The sequence below is a fragment of the Periophthalmus magnuspinnatus genome, chromosome 18 (genome assembly GCF_009829125.3).
Source record: "Periophthalmus magnuspinnatus isolate fPerMag1 chromosome 18, fPerMag1.2.pri, whole genome shotgun sequence".
NCBI lineage: Eukaryota > Metazoa > Chordata > Actinopteri > Gobiiformes > Gobiidae > Periophthalmus > Periophthalmus magnuspinnatus.
The window spans coordinates 1,280,096-1,293,241 of record NC_047143.1 but is presented as its reverse complement, the minus strand read 5'-3'; the positions used below and the strand labels follow the sequence as shown (position 1 = coordinate 1,293,241).

The following is a 13,146-nucleotide window of genomic DNA, read 5'->3' as shown; positions in this document are numbered from 1 at the left end:
ATGTTATTAGGTAATACCCCACAGAAGTAAATACCTCCTCTTTAATACCCCACAGAAGTAAATACCTCCTCTTTAATACCCCACAGAGGTAAATACCTCCTCTTTAATACCCCACAGAAGTAAATACCTCCTCTTTAATACCCCACAGAAGTAAATACCTCCTCTTTAATACCCCACAGGAGTAAATACCTCCTCTTTAATACCCCATAGAAGTAAATACCTCCTCTTTAATACCCCACAGAAGTAAATACCTCCTCTTTAATACCCCACAGAGGTAAATACCTCCTCTTTAATACCCCACAGAAGTAAATACCTCCTCTTTAATACCCCACAGAAGTAAATACCTCCTCTTTAATACCCCACAGGAGTAAATACCTCCTCTTTAATACCCCATAGAAGTAAATACCTCCTCTTTAATACCCCACAGAAGTAAATACCTCCTCTTTAATACCCCACAGAAGTAAATACCTCCTCTTTAATACCCCAGAGAAGTAAATACCTCCTCTTTAATACCCCATAGAGGTAAATACCTCCTCTTTAATACCCCACAGAAGTAAATACCTCCTCTTTAATACCCCAGAGAAGTAAATACCTCCTCTTTAATACCCCATAGAGGTAAATACCTCCTCTTTAATACCCCACAGAAGTAAATACCTCCTCTTTAATACCCCATAGAGGTAAATACCTCCTCTTTAATACCCCACAGAAGTAAATACCTCCTCTTTAATACCCCACAGAAGTAAATACCTCCTCTTTAAGGTTTCTTTAAGAGCTCAAAATGTGAACCCAGATCTCCGTGTGTGACAGAAGTTTCTTAAATGTTTTCACGTGTTTCTGCTGTGATAAAGATGGTTCTACACTGAATAAAAACGTTTGCTTTAAACATGAATTTGAGCTATTACAATTTAACGCGATTGTGTTTTGTACAATAATAAAAAGGTAAAGTGTTTTATTTTGCCATTAGACTTTAAACTTGTTACGAAACTCGTGCATCAGACGTTAATCCAGAGCTGCAGAGACGTGAAGAACGTGCAAAGTCCTGTCCGAGACTTGAACCGGGAACCTTTTTGGTGTAAGGCAGAAGCGCAGAGATTAAATATATGCACCTCCTTCAGAATTTAAAGGGTTTTTCCCAATGTTTTTTCTTCTGGCTATAAAAAAACCCCCAAAAAACCAAAAAAAAACCAAAACATGTTAAGGCCATGTCCGAATGTCTCCCCCAACCCCTGACCCCTGGTTCACTCCACAGCCCCTGACCCCTTCATCAGACTGAGCTCACTGCACTCAGGTCATGTGACTCAGGTCATGTGACTCTGGGTCTGAGTGGACAAAAGTCTAAAGTCTAAACTCTGATAAAACCTTCTGTCATAAATAAAGCTCAGATTGGACTGACACACGTCTTTATGGACTAATAATAATCATCAGACACGTTTATGTCAAAGCTGATCTCACACAAACAAACTTTATTCATCAGATTTTTGTCTTTTAACAGCTCGAGCTAAAGCGGCTAACGCTAACCACATTATACATCAGTGTTTTATTCATGATCCACAGAGATAAACCAGCGCCCGTCTCTGTCCGCTGCTGTTTTTCCAACTCTCTCAGTGCATTATGGGACATACTGACCGCTCTGGTGACCTCTGATGCCCACTGCTTTTCAAGGTGCATTGTGGGAAATTTTGAGCACAGTACTTTTTCACCAACTGGACATTCGGACACCGCTAAAAATGGCATGACCCCTGAATATTTGGACACACCTGGGGGTTTGTCATCAGACACACCTGGCTGTAAGCGGGCCAGTCTTCTGTGGTGTCACCTACTACTTGGAATTGCTGATGTCACTGAAGGTGACGCACTTTTTCGCCCAAGAAAGCTGCGAATGCACCTGTAGTTTGTACTAAAGTCGCCAAAAATGACAGTAAATAATGACACAACACACACAGTTTAACAGTGAAATACATGGATTTAGTGTTTAGTTCCACTTTAACCTCCTGAGACCCGAGCTCTGGCACGACTTTATCTGCAAAAAAATATTAAGAGCTTGAACACAGACATTTTGTGTAAAAAAAAACAAAACAAAATGAGAAACAATTGTGACTCTAGGAAAAATGTGTCTCATTTGTGCTGCTGACAGGTGCAGGAAGATATATGCCTTTAAATAAAAATAAAAATAAAATTTAATTAAAAATAAATAAATAAAATAACAAAATTGAATAAAAAATAAAAATAAAATTTAATTAAAAATAAATAAAATAAAAATATATTAAAATACAAAAAACTAAATAAAATAAAATTAAAAAATAATTTTAAAAAATGAAATAAAAAATAAATAAACATAAATAAAAAATAAATAAATATTCTAAGATATTATTATATTATATTCTTACAAATATTCAAAATTGAATATGTTCTTGTTGCTGTTCTTCTTCTAAAACTTTACACTGTGGCCTAAACAACCCAAACTGTGTTGTCCACAGATGAGGACACCAGGTCTCAGGAGGTTAAAGCCTTTTAGTGAAATATTCCAACACCTCCATGGATACAAATAGGTGACATAACATCCACCAGAAAAGTCCCACAGTTTACGATGCCAGTGTTTGCAGAGGATAAACAAAGAGAGGTTTTGCTTTTGGTTTTGTTTTGACTCATGAGCTGACGTCTAGAAGGAGGTTCTTTCTTTTTTTATCCTGCACTTGCTCCTTTATTTGTTTTGTTTTAGACTCAGTTTGAACAGAACTTAAACACGTCAACCCCCGGAGCAGCTGATTCTGCGTCAGCGTAACATTAGTAAGTACTTTCTAAACTACTTTTCACTGCTAAAACATCACCATTAATACTACTATTATAAAACAGCATTCAGAAGTGGACATTTTTACAAATATTTCCACTTAAATTATACAATTAAAACACACAATTGAATTATTATGTTGAAATATGAACAAAAGTTATAGAAATAAACAAGAAAATGCTTTGAAATTCGTCAAAGATAAAGGTAAGAATCAGCACACGTCACATTTTGAATCATTTTAATTAAAGTAAAACTGATCCAAAACGTTTGAATGTCGAGTGTACAAATCTGAAAATGACACTTTCACGAGTTTTGAGACATTTTTTGTGTCGAGTTTGTCTCAAAACGACAGAACTTCACTTTTATGTGACACTATGATGTGCATTATTCACCTTTTAATAAGATGGATATGGAGGTAAAGTGCAGAGATATCACTTATGTAGCTGCTGCAAAAGGATATTTGTGAGTGTAAAAAGGATATTTGTGAGTGTGAAAAGGATATTTGTGAGTGTGAAAAGATATTTGTGAGTGTAAAAAGGATATTTGTGAGTGTGAAAAGATATTTGTGAGTGTAAAAAGGATATTTGTGAGTCTGAAAAAGATATTTGTGAGTGTAAAAAGGATATTTGTGAGTGTAAAAAGGATATTTGTGAGTGTAAAAAGGATATTTGTGAGTTTGAAAAGGATATTTGTGAGTCTGAAAAGGATATTTGTGAGTGTAAAAAGATATTTGTGAGTTTGAAAAGGATATTTGTGAGTGTAAAAAGGATATTTGTGAGTGTAAAAAGGATATTTGTGAGTGTAAAAAGGATATTTGTGAGTTTGAAAAGGATATTTGTGAGTGTAAAAAGATATTTCTCAGTGTAAAAAGGATATTTGTGAGTGTAAAAAGGATATTTGTGAGTGTAAAAAGGATATTTGTGAGTGTAAAAAGGATATTTGTGAGTGTAAAAAGGATATTTGTGAGTGTGAAAAGGATATTTGTGAGTGTGAAAAGGATATTTGTGAGTGTAAAAAGGATATTTGTGAGTCTGAAAAGGATATTTGTGAGTGTAAAAAAGATATTTGTGAGTGTAAAAAGGATATTTGTGAGTTTGAAAAGGATATTTGTGAGTCTGAAAAGGATATTTGTGAGTGTAAAAAAGATATTATTTTTATTTACCAGTGTACAAATCAACATTTACACATTCAAACGTTTTGAACAATTGTACTTTTAACTATCCCTTTAACTGTGCAGTCTCATGATCATTTGAGGTTTTGGTTTAGTCATTTCCTGTTCAGGCAGAGCACAGGAGCCAATAGAAGTTTATAAGAGATCACTTATTTAAAAAAAAAAAAAAAGTCCAACGTTCACAGGTGGGTCAAGTATCCAGAACTGTACTCAAGTAATAGTACTGTTACTTCAAAATAAGAATTCTCAAGTGGAAGTAAAGAGAAGTAAAAAGAGGGATAAAAATGTATTTGGGGAAAGTACTACTGTATCAAATTTGCAGAGTATCATCTCATTTATACTTGAAGTGAATTAGAAGGACAAAATATTCAAAATAAAGCACAGAATCTGAAAGGTCAGAGGTCACTTTAAAGTTAAAGGTGCAGTTTGACACAAAAGTGACTCTTGTAGCTTTAATCCATGTTCTAATGTTGTTATTTCACCAAAAACAGACCTGGAGTTGTGTTTTGTTTCATTCACACACGTTTGAGTCACACTTTATTATTAGACTGTTTCATTTCTAAAGCTCAAAACGCTCTGTTCCACCTCGTGATGTCATCAAGTGGTAGTTTTTTTTCCAAGTGAACAGCTCCTTTTACCTTTAGTTCAGTCGAGATTTTCAACTCCAGGAGCTGAAATGATCCAAATGATTCTAGAAATGAAGGTGTGTGGAGTTTAAAAACACAGTGGAGCACTTCCTGTATCACCACATGATGACATCACAAGGTGGAACGGAGTGTTTTCAGTTTGAGAGAAGAACTATAATTAAACAAAGACTAAAAAAAAAGAAAAAAAAGGGAGTTATTTCTAGTAGTGTTGTTGAATATTGAAAAAAAATATATATGAGAAATTAAATGAAGCAATGTGAAATTAATACAAATGAATGTGGTTTAATGAGCGCCCCCTGGTGGATGTCTAAGTGCTTTTTTAAAAATATTGCAGTTTTAAAATAATATTATTGCCGTGGTGTTTGAGGCTGACCTCAATCACTGAATTATTCTATTTTTTTTTAGGACAGTGGTGCAGACAAAGATTTACGGAAAAAAAATAAAAATAAAAATAAATAAAAACCACACCGTGAACCAGGTCAATCTGTTTCCACACAGGAAAGTCCCCCTCAGGTTCTTTAAAACGAAATGAGGCCATGTGACGGGACAGTTCACAGCGCGCACGCCCTCTCTCCGCTCCTGGAGTTGATAACATCACGGGAGATAAAGCGCACGCTATCAGAAAAGCCAATAAAAAAAAAAAAAAAAAAAAAAAAAAAAACATTTAAAGGGCTTATATTATGTGGTTTTCTGGCATCTGCAATTTGAAGTGCTTGGTGACATCACACAACACTGTCCTGATTACAGACAGGTGTTTCTGATGCAAACGACTGACTGCAGGGGGCGGAGTTTGAAGTGTGGACACCTGTTAGACCAATCACACTGTTCTCCAGACTCCGCCCAGTTTATCAGCTCTGTTTGAAATGTGGTTGTGGGCGGAGTTTGAGTGTGTTCACTTTTAAAATGTTAACATGGATTTATTTGTATTTTCTTTATAAACATTATTTTGTTGTATTTTTATCACTTTCAAATTTAAGGGAAGTTAAACTAAACTCTGTTCCTCAGCTTCCTGTCCCGTTTCCTCCTCGTGCTATGTCCCTCGAGAGAATTTCCCCCAAAACAACTGAGCAGAGGAAGAAGAAGAAGTGTGAGAGAAAGGACGGCAAGAGAAACAGATAAACGACAGGAAAGAACGAAGGTACGACGAAGTTTACACAGAAAACACTGAAACAGGCCGGTCACCAAAACACTGAAACAGGCCGGTCACCAAAACACTGAAACAGGCCTGTCACCAAAACACTGAAACAGGCCTGTCACCAAAACACTGAAACAGGCCTGTCACCAAAACACTGAAACAGGCCTGTCACGAAAAAACACTGAAACAGGCCTGTCACCAAAACACTGAAACAAGCCTGTCACCAAAAACACTGAAACAGGCCGGTCACCAAAACACTGAAACAGGCCTGTCACCAAAAACACTGAAACAAGCCGGTCACCAAAACACTGAAACAGGCCTGTCAACAAAACACTGAGACAGGCCTGTCACCAAAACACTGAAACAGGCCTGTCACGAAAAAACACTGAAACAGGCCTGTCACCAAAACACTGAAACAAGCCTGTCACAAAAAAAACACTGAAACAGGCCTGTCACCAGAACACAGAAACAGGCCTGTCACCAAAACACTGAAACAGGCCTGTCACCAGAACACTGAAACAGGCCTGTCACCAAAACACTGAAACGGGCCTGTCACGAAAACACTGAAACAGACCTGTCACCAAAACACTGAAACAGGCCTGTCACAAAAAAACACTGAAACAGGCCTGTCACCAGAACACAGAAACAGGCCTGTCACCAAAACACTGAAACAGGCCTGTCACGAAAAAACACTGAAACAGGCCGGTCACCAAAACACTGAAACAAGCCTGTCACCAAAAACACTGAAACAGGCCGGTCACCAAAACACTGAAACAGGCCTGTCACCAAAACACTGAGACAGGCCTGTCACCAAAACACTGAAACAGGCCTGTCACAAAAAAAACACTGAAACAGGCCTGTCACCAGAACACAGAAACAGGCCTGTCACCAAAACACTGAAACAGGCCTGTCACCAGAACACTGAAACAGGCCTGTCACCAAAACACTGAAACAGGCCTGTCACCAGAACACTGAAACAGGCCTGTCACCAAAACACTGAAACGGGCCTGTCACGAAAACACTGAAACAGACCTGTCACCAAAACACTGAAACAGGCCTGTCACAAAAAAACACTGAAACAGGCCTGTCACCAGAACACAGAAACAGGCCTGTCACCAAAACACTGAAACAGGCCTGTCACGAAAAAACACTGAAACAGGCCGGTCACCAAAACACTGAAACAAGCCTGTCACCAAAAACACTGAAACAGGCCGGTCACCAAAACACTGAAACAGGCCTGTCACCAAAACACTGAGACAGGCCTGTCACCAAAACACTGAAACAGGCCTGTCACCAAAACACTGAAACAGGCCTGTCACCAGAACACTGAAACAGGCCTGTCACCAAAACACTGAAACGGGCCTGTCACGAAAACACTGAAACAGACCTGTCACCAAAACACTGAAACAGGCCTGTCACAAAAAAAACACTGAAACAGGCCTGTCACCAGAACACAGAAACAGGCCTGTCACCAAAACACTGAAACAGGCCTGTCACGAAAAAACACTGAAACAGGCCGGTCACCAAAACACTGAAACAAGCCTGTCACCAAAAACACTGAAACAGGCCGGTCACCAAAACACTGAAACAGGCCTGTCACCAAAACACTGAGACAGGCCTGTCACCAAAACACTGAAACAGGCCTGTCACGAAAAAACACTGAAACAGGCCTGTCACCAAAACACTGAAACAGGCCTGTCACAAAAAAACACTGAAACAGGCCTGTCACCAAAACACTGAAACAGGCCTGTCACCAAAACACTGAAACAGGCCTGTCAAATGTTGTTCCTTTGGTCATAATCTTTCACAGTCTGGTAGAAAATGTTCCAAATTATGTCTTTAAGTTTCTATTTCAATGGAATCATGATGCCTCCTACAGAACCCACAAACTGAATGAATATGAAACTGTGTGATTGATAAAAGACTGAAGCTCGTGTCTGTGGACAGGATGAAGAGGACGTGGACGCTGCTCCTCTTCCTCACTCTGGACTCAGGTACTGGACTTTAAAACTTAAACAAGTTTGTCAGAGGAAGTCACCAAGGAGTAAATATAAACACACACAATGATTTATCTAGAGCTAAACACATGACCTCCGCCCACAACCGCATTTCAAATAGGAACTGGGCGGAGTCTAGAGGTCGAAAGGAGAGAGTGAGGAGGAGGAGAAGGAGGAGGAGGAGGAGGAGGAGGAGCGAGGTCTGGAGGAATAACGAGCAGTGTGACTGGTCTGTGCAGAGAAGTGTTTGTAATCAGAAACACCTCTCCACTTCCTCTCGTCTCCTCCTGCTCTCCTCTTCACTTCCTCTCGTCTCCTCCTGCTCTCCTCTTCACTTCCTCTCGTCTCCTCCTGCTCTCCTCTTCACTTCCTCTCGTCTCCTCCTGCTCTCCTCTCCACTTCCTCTCGTCTCCTCCTGCTCTCCTCTCCACTTCCTCTCGTCTCCTCCTGCTCTCGTCTTCCACTTCCTCTCGTCTCCTCCTGCTCTCGTCCTCACTTCCTCTCGTCTCCTTCTGCTCTCCTCTTCACTTCCTCTCGTCTCCTCCTGCTCTCCTCTTCACTTCCTCCCGTCTCCTCCTGCTCTCCTCTTCACTTCCTCCCGTCTCCTCCTGCTCTCCTCTCCACTTCCTCTCGTCTCCTCCTGCTCTCCTCTCCACTTCCTCTCGTCTCCTCCTGCTCTCCTCTCCACTTCCTCTTGTCTCCTCCTGCTCTCCTCTCCACTTCCTCTCGTCTCCTCCTGCTCTCCTCTTTACTTCCTCTCGTCTCCTCCTGCTCTCCTCTTCACTTCCTATCGTCTCCTGCTCTCCTCTTCACTTCCTCTCGTCTCCTCCTGCTCTCCTCTTCACTTCCTCCCGTCTCCTCCTGCTCTCCTCTTCACTTCCTCCCGTCTCCTCCTGCTCTCCTCTCCACTTCCTCTCGTCTCCTCCTGCTCTCCTCTCCACTTGCTCTCGTCTCCTCCTGCTCTCCTCTCCACTTCCTCTTGTCTCCTCCTGCTCTCCTCTCCACTTCCTCTCGTCTCCTCCTGCTCTCCTCTTTACTTCCTCTCGTCTCCTCCTGCTCTCCTCTTCACTTCCTATCGTCTCCTGCTCTCCTCTTCACTTCCTCTCGTCTCCTCCTGCTCTCCTCTTCACTTCCTCTCGTCTCCTCCTGCTCTCCTCTTCACTTCCTCTCGTCTCCTCCTGCTCTCCTCTTCCCTTCCTCCTGTCTCCTCCTGCTCTCCTCTTCACTTCCTCCCGTCTCCTCCTGCTCTCCTCTTCACTTCCTCCCGTCTCCTCCTGCTCTCCTCTCCACTTCCTCTCGTCTCCTCCTGCTCTCCTCTCCACTTGCTCTCGTCTCCTCCTGCTCTCCTCTCCACTTCCTCTTGTCTCCTCCTGCTCTCCTCTCCACTTCCTCTCGTCTCCTCCTGCTCTCCTCTTTACTTCCTCTCGTCTCCTCCTGCTCTCCTCTTCACTTCCTATCGTCTCCTGCTCTCCTCTTCACTTCCTCTCGTCTCCTCCTGCTCTCCTCTTCACTTCCTCTCGTCTCCTCCTGCTCTCCTCTCCACTTGCTCTCGTCTCCTCCTGCTCTCCTCTCCACTTCCTCTTGTCTCCTCCTGCTCTCCTCTCCACTTCCTCTCGTCTCCTCCTGCTCTCCTCTTTACTTCCTCTCGTCTCCTCCTGCTCTCCTCTTCACTTCCTATCGTCTCCTGCTCTCCTCTTCACTTCCTCTCGTCTCCTCCTGCTCTCCTCTTCACTTCCTCTCGTCTCCTCCTGCTCTCCTCTTCACTTCCTCTCGTCTCCTCCTGCTCTCCTCTTCCCTTCCTCCTGTCTCCTCCTGCTCTCCTCTTCACTTCCTCTCGTCTCCTCCTGCTCCCCTCTTCACTTCCTATCGTCTCCTCCTGCTCTCCTCTTCACTTCCTCTCGTCTCCTCCTGCTCTCCTCTCCACTTCCTCTCGTCTCCTCCTGCTCTCCTCTCCACTTCCTCTCGTCTCCTCTCCACTTCCTGTCCAGTACGCACCATAATGATGATTCTAATCTCTCCTTCTGCAGTTTCTTTTGGGAGAACAATCCCTGTGAAGAACGACAGCTCCTCCGTCACAGCGCCCCCAGAGGCAGAAGAAGGTACTAGAGAAACAATTAGACAGAAAATCACAGTGTATCAAGAAGGGAAAGAAAGAAGTGGACCACTCTTTAAATGTTTTAATTTTACTTCAACGGGGTATTAAAGAGGAGGTATTCACTTCTGTGGGGTATTAAAGAGGAGGTATTTACTTCTGTGGGGTATTAAAGAGGAGGTATTTACTTCTGTGGGGTATTAAAGAGGAAGTATTTACTTCTGTGGGGTATTAAAGAGGAGGTATTTACTTCTGTGGGGTATTAAAGAGGAGGTATTTACTTCTGTGGGGTATTAAAGAGGAGGTATTTACTTCTATGGGGTATTAAAGAGGAGGTATTTACTTCTGTGGGGTTTGTATATTTCTGGAAAATTGCCAAGCAGATGGATGTATGACGTCGGCTTGTGGGCGGAGCCTTGTACAGAATCATTAGGAGGGTTTGAATACTGTCCAGGAGAGATCTCTAGATGACTCAAACCTGCAGGGATGACTCTAAAACCTCTGCAGACGTGTTTTTGATGAGGGATAACGGCGTAAAACCTCCTCTTTAAGAAGCTCCGAGGGTGGGTATAGCTCCTCCCCTTGCGCTGTGATTGGCTGGACGGGAGCTACAAACACCAGACTGATTTCCTTAAATGGAATAAGAGGAAGTCGTCATCTGGTCTTTTCGTTTTTATCCATAAATGTCGTTGTAGTGATTGTGTTTGTTTTTTCCAGTGGATGCAAAAGGGCCGCGCGCTGCAGGAGACGGTGAACTCTTCCTCGCCGTCATGGTGGGCTTCATCATCGTCGTCCCCGCGCTCCTCGTCTGTGCAGTTCTAATCAAGTCGCTCTGCACGGCCAAGGATCAAGGTGATGATCTTTAAAGGGACATTCACGACATTTTCTGATCTACAAGGAGAGAGAACCAACATTTAGTCACAAACTATTTACTTTACAACAGACCTGGACGAAACTAAGACAGGACTAAACCAGGACTAAACCAGGACTAAACCAGGTCTAAACCAGGACTAAACCAGGTCTAAACCAGGTCTAAACCAGGTCTAAACCAGGACTGAACCATTGTTGTTTCTGGAGACTGAGCAAAAAATAGGCTGGATGCTCCAAAGTTTCTTCAAAAGTGAATTTTATATGTATTCCAGAGTCCAGATTATATGAAAATAAATGCTCAAACAGTGAATTAAATTTAGTCTGGTTTGGATAATCAAAGATAAACTGTAACCAGAGCAGTGAGGCTAAGATGGAGGAGGAGATGGAGGTCAAAGACGGTCTCTTCCTGCTTCTCCATTTACATGCAGTCCTCAGATTGTCCACTAGATGGAGACAGCTCAAAAGTTTAGTTCATGGAAAAATCAAACATTTTTTGTCTCCTACACCCAAATTTAAGTGATTATGCTGAACCTTTACACTATTTAAATGAACTTAAAGCAGAACGAGCCTGACCTGATTCATTTGGGTTGCCAGGTTCAATGCTGAAATCCAGTTGGTTGTTTAATACCCCACAGAAGTAAATACCTCCTCTTTAATACCCCACAGAAGTAAATACCTCCTCTTTAATACCCCATAGAAGTAAATACCTCCTCTTTAATACCCCACAGAAGTAAATACCTCCACTTTAATACCCCACAGAAGTAAACACCTCCTCTTTAATACCCCATAGAAGTAAATACCTCCTCTTTAATACCCCACAGAAGTAAATACCTCCTCTTTAATACCCCATAGACGTATATACCTCCTCTTTAATACCCCATAGAAGTAAATACCTCCTCTTTAATACCCCATAGAAGTAAATACCTCCTCTTTAATACCCCACAGAGGTAAATACCTCCTCTTTAATACCCCACAGAAGTAAATACCTCCTCTTTAATACCCTACAGACGTATATACCCCTTTCAACCATTAATAAAAAAAAAAGTGAAAAGTGAACAAAAAGTGAAAAGGTCCAGAGGTGTTTTATTACGACAGAATGAAGAATAACGTCTTCAAAATGCTCTGACCAAATTTTACTTAAATACTGATTTTGGGTTTATTTTTTCAACAGGAGACAAGTCACTCTTAAAGGAACAGCCTCTTGTTCAAAAAGATCTGCTGAAGGGCTCTGACGGGGAAGTACTGCTGAAGTGTCAGGGAAATATTTGAACCAGTGAGCCTGTGATTGACGGGCAAATGCTTAACCTTCTAAGCCACCGCTGCTCTTTCAGTTCACACGCTGCTCTGTAAAACTCAGTGTTTCACATTTTTTACACAATGCTCTGTCTCCTTTACCGTATCCAATTTAATCACTTAACTGTTGCAATAAACTTTTTTTCAAACCAATGATGTTTCTCTGATGTTTAAATGCAAAACGAAATGATAAAAACTCAAGAAAAAGTATGTCCAAACCAAAAAGAAAAGGAAGGAAAAGTGTAACCATTCCCGTCACAGCGGATGTGTCTGGAAAGCTTCAGAGGATTTTCAGACGCCATGAAATCCTGATCCATTTCAAACTTACAAACACTTTAAGACAAAAACTGGTTCACTGGTGATTAAACTGCGTCTTGAGAGGATGATCTAAGAATGAAAGTAAAAGGATCATTCTAACTGGAGCCAAAAAGTGGGAAGTTTCAGTTTCGATATGAGTCTTTTGGCAGGAAGAGCTGGAAGGAGGAGCCCACTTTCTCTCTTTGCCTTTCTGAAAGCTTAAATAGTCTTTGCTCGGTTGTCTTTCTACTCTACAGCTCTAGTACTGGACTGAAGTGGCTGTTTATCATGTAAGTACTTTTAATATACAGTATGTAGAAGTATATTTTACAAATATACAGTTGTATCAGTATCAGTGACATAGATTATAAATACTTTACACAGGATACTCAACACTGTTATTTCAGGTCAGGACTGGTGATGTGACGTTTGTGAATGAGTCGGCTCTTTTGAACAGTTCCTTTACATAAACGGTTGAAACCAAATCTCATTAGAACCTAATCTTTTTCTTTCTAACGTGGAAAATCAAATGTGTCTAATCCATTTTAAATGTGCCTGTGTGGACCTAGGCTTGATTACTGTTATGTGTGGGGAAGTTATCATTTGTTTGACTGGGACAGAACACACACTTTTTACACACACTTTACAAAGATGTGAGTCTGGACACAGATGAAACTCCTCGTTTTCAAATGTTTGTAATTGACAGGTGGATTAGTCAATCAGGGACACGTGTGTATTTGAAAAAAGTAAGGAAGAAATATGACAGGGGACTGAAAAACATGGAGGAGTTTAGATAGATATAGATAGATTTAGATTAAAAAAATAAAAATAAAAATAAAAAAAAAGCTAAGTTCAA

The 13,146-nt window shown here is 41.2% G+C and overlaps 1 protein-coding gene across 1 annotated transcript in view; it reads right to left on the bottom strand.

Annotated features, from left to right (window-relative positions):
- Nucleotides 1–13,146, bottom strand: part of LOC117385933 (deleted in malignant brain tumors 1 protein-like) — a 434,825-nt gene that overhangs the window by 266,570 nt on the left and 155,109 nt on the right. The gene's annotated exons all lie outside the window — the stretch shown is intronic.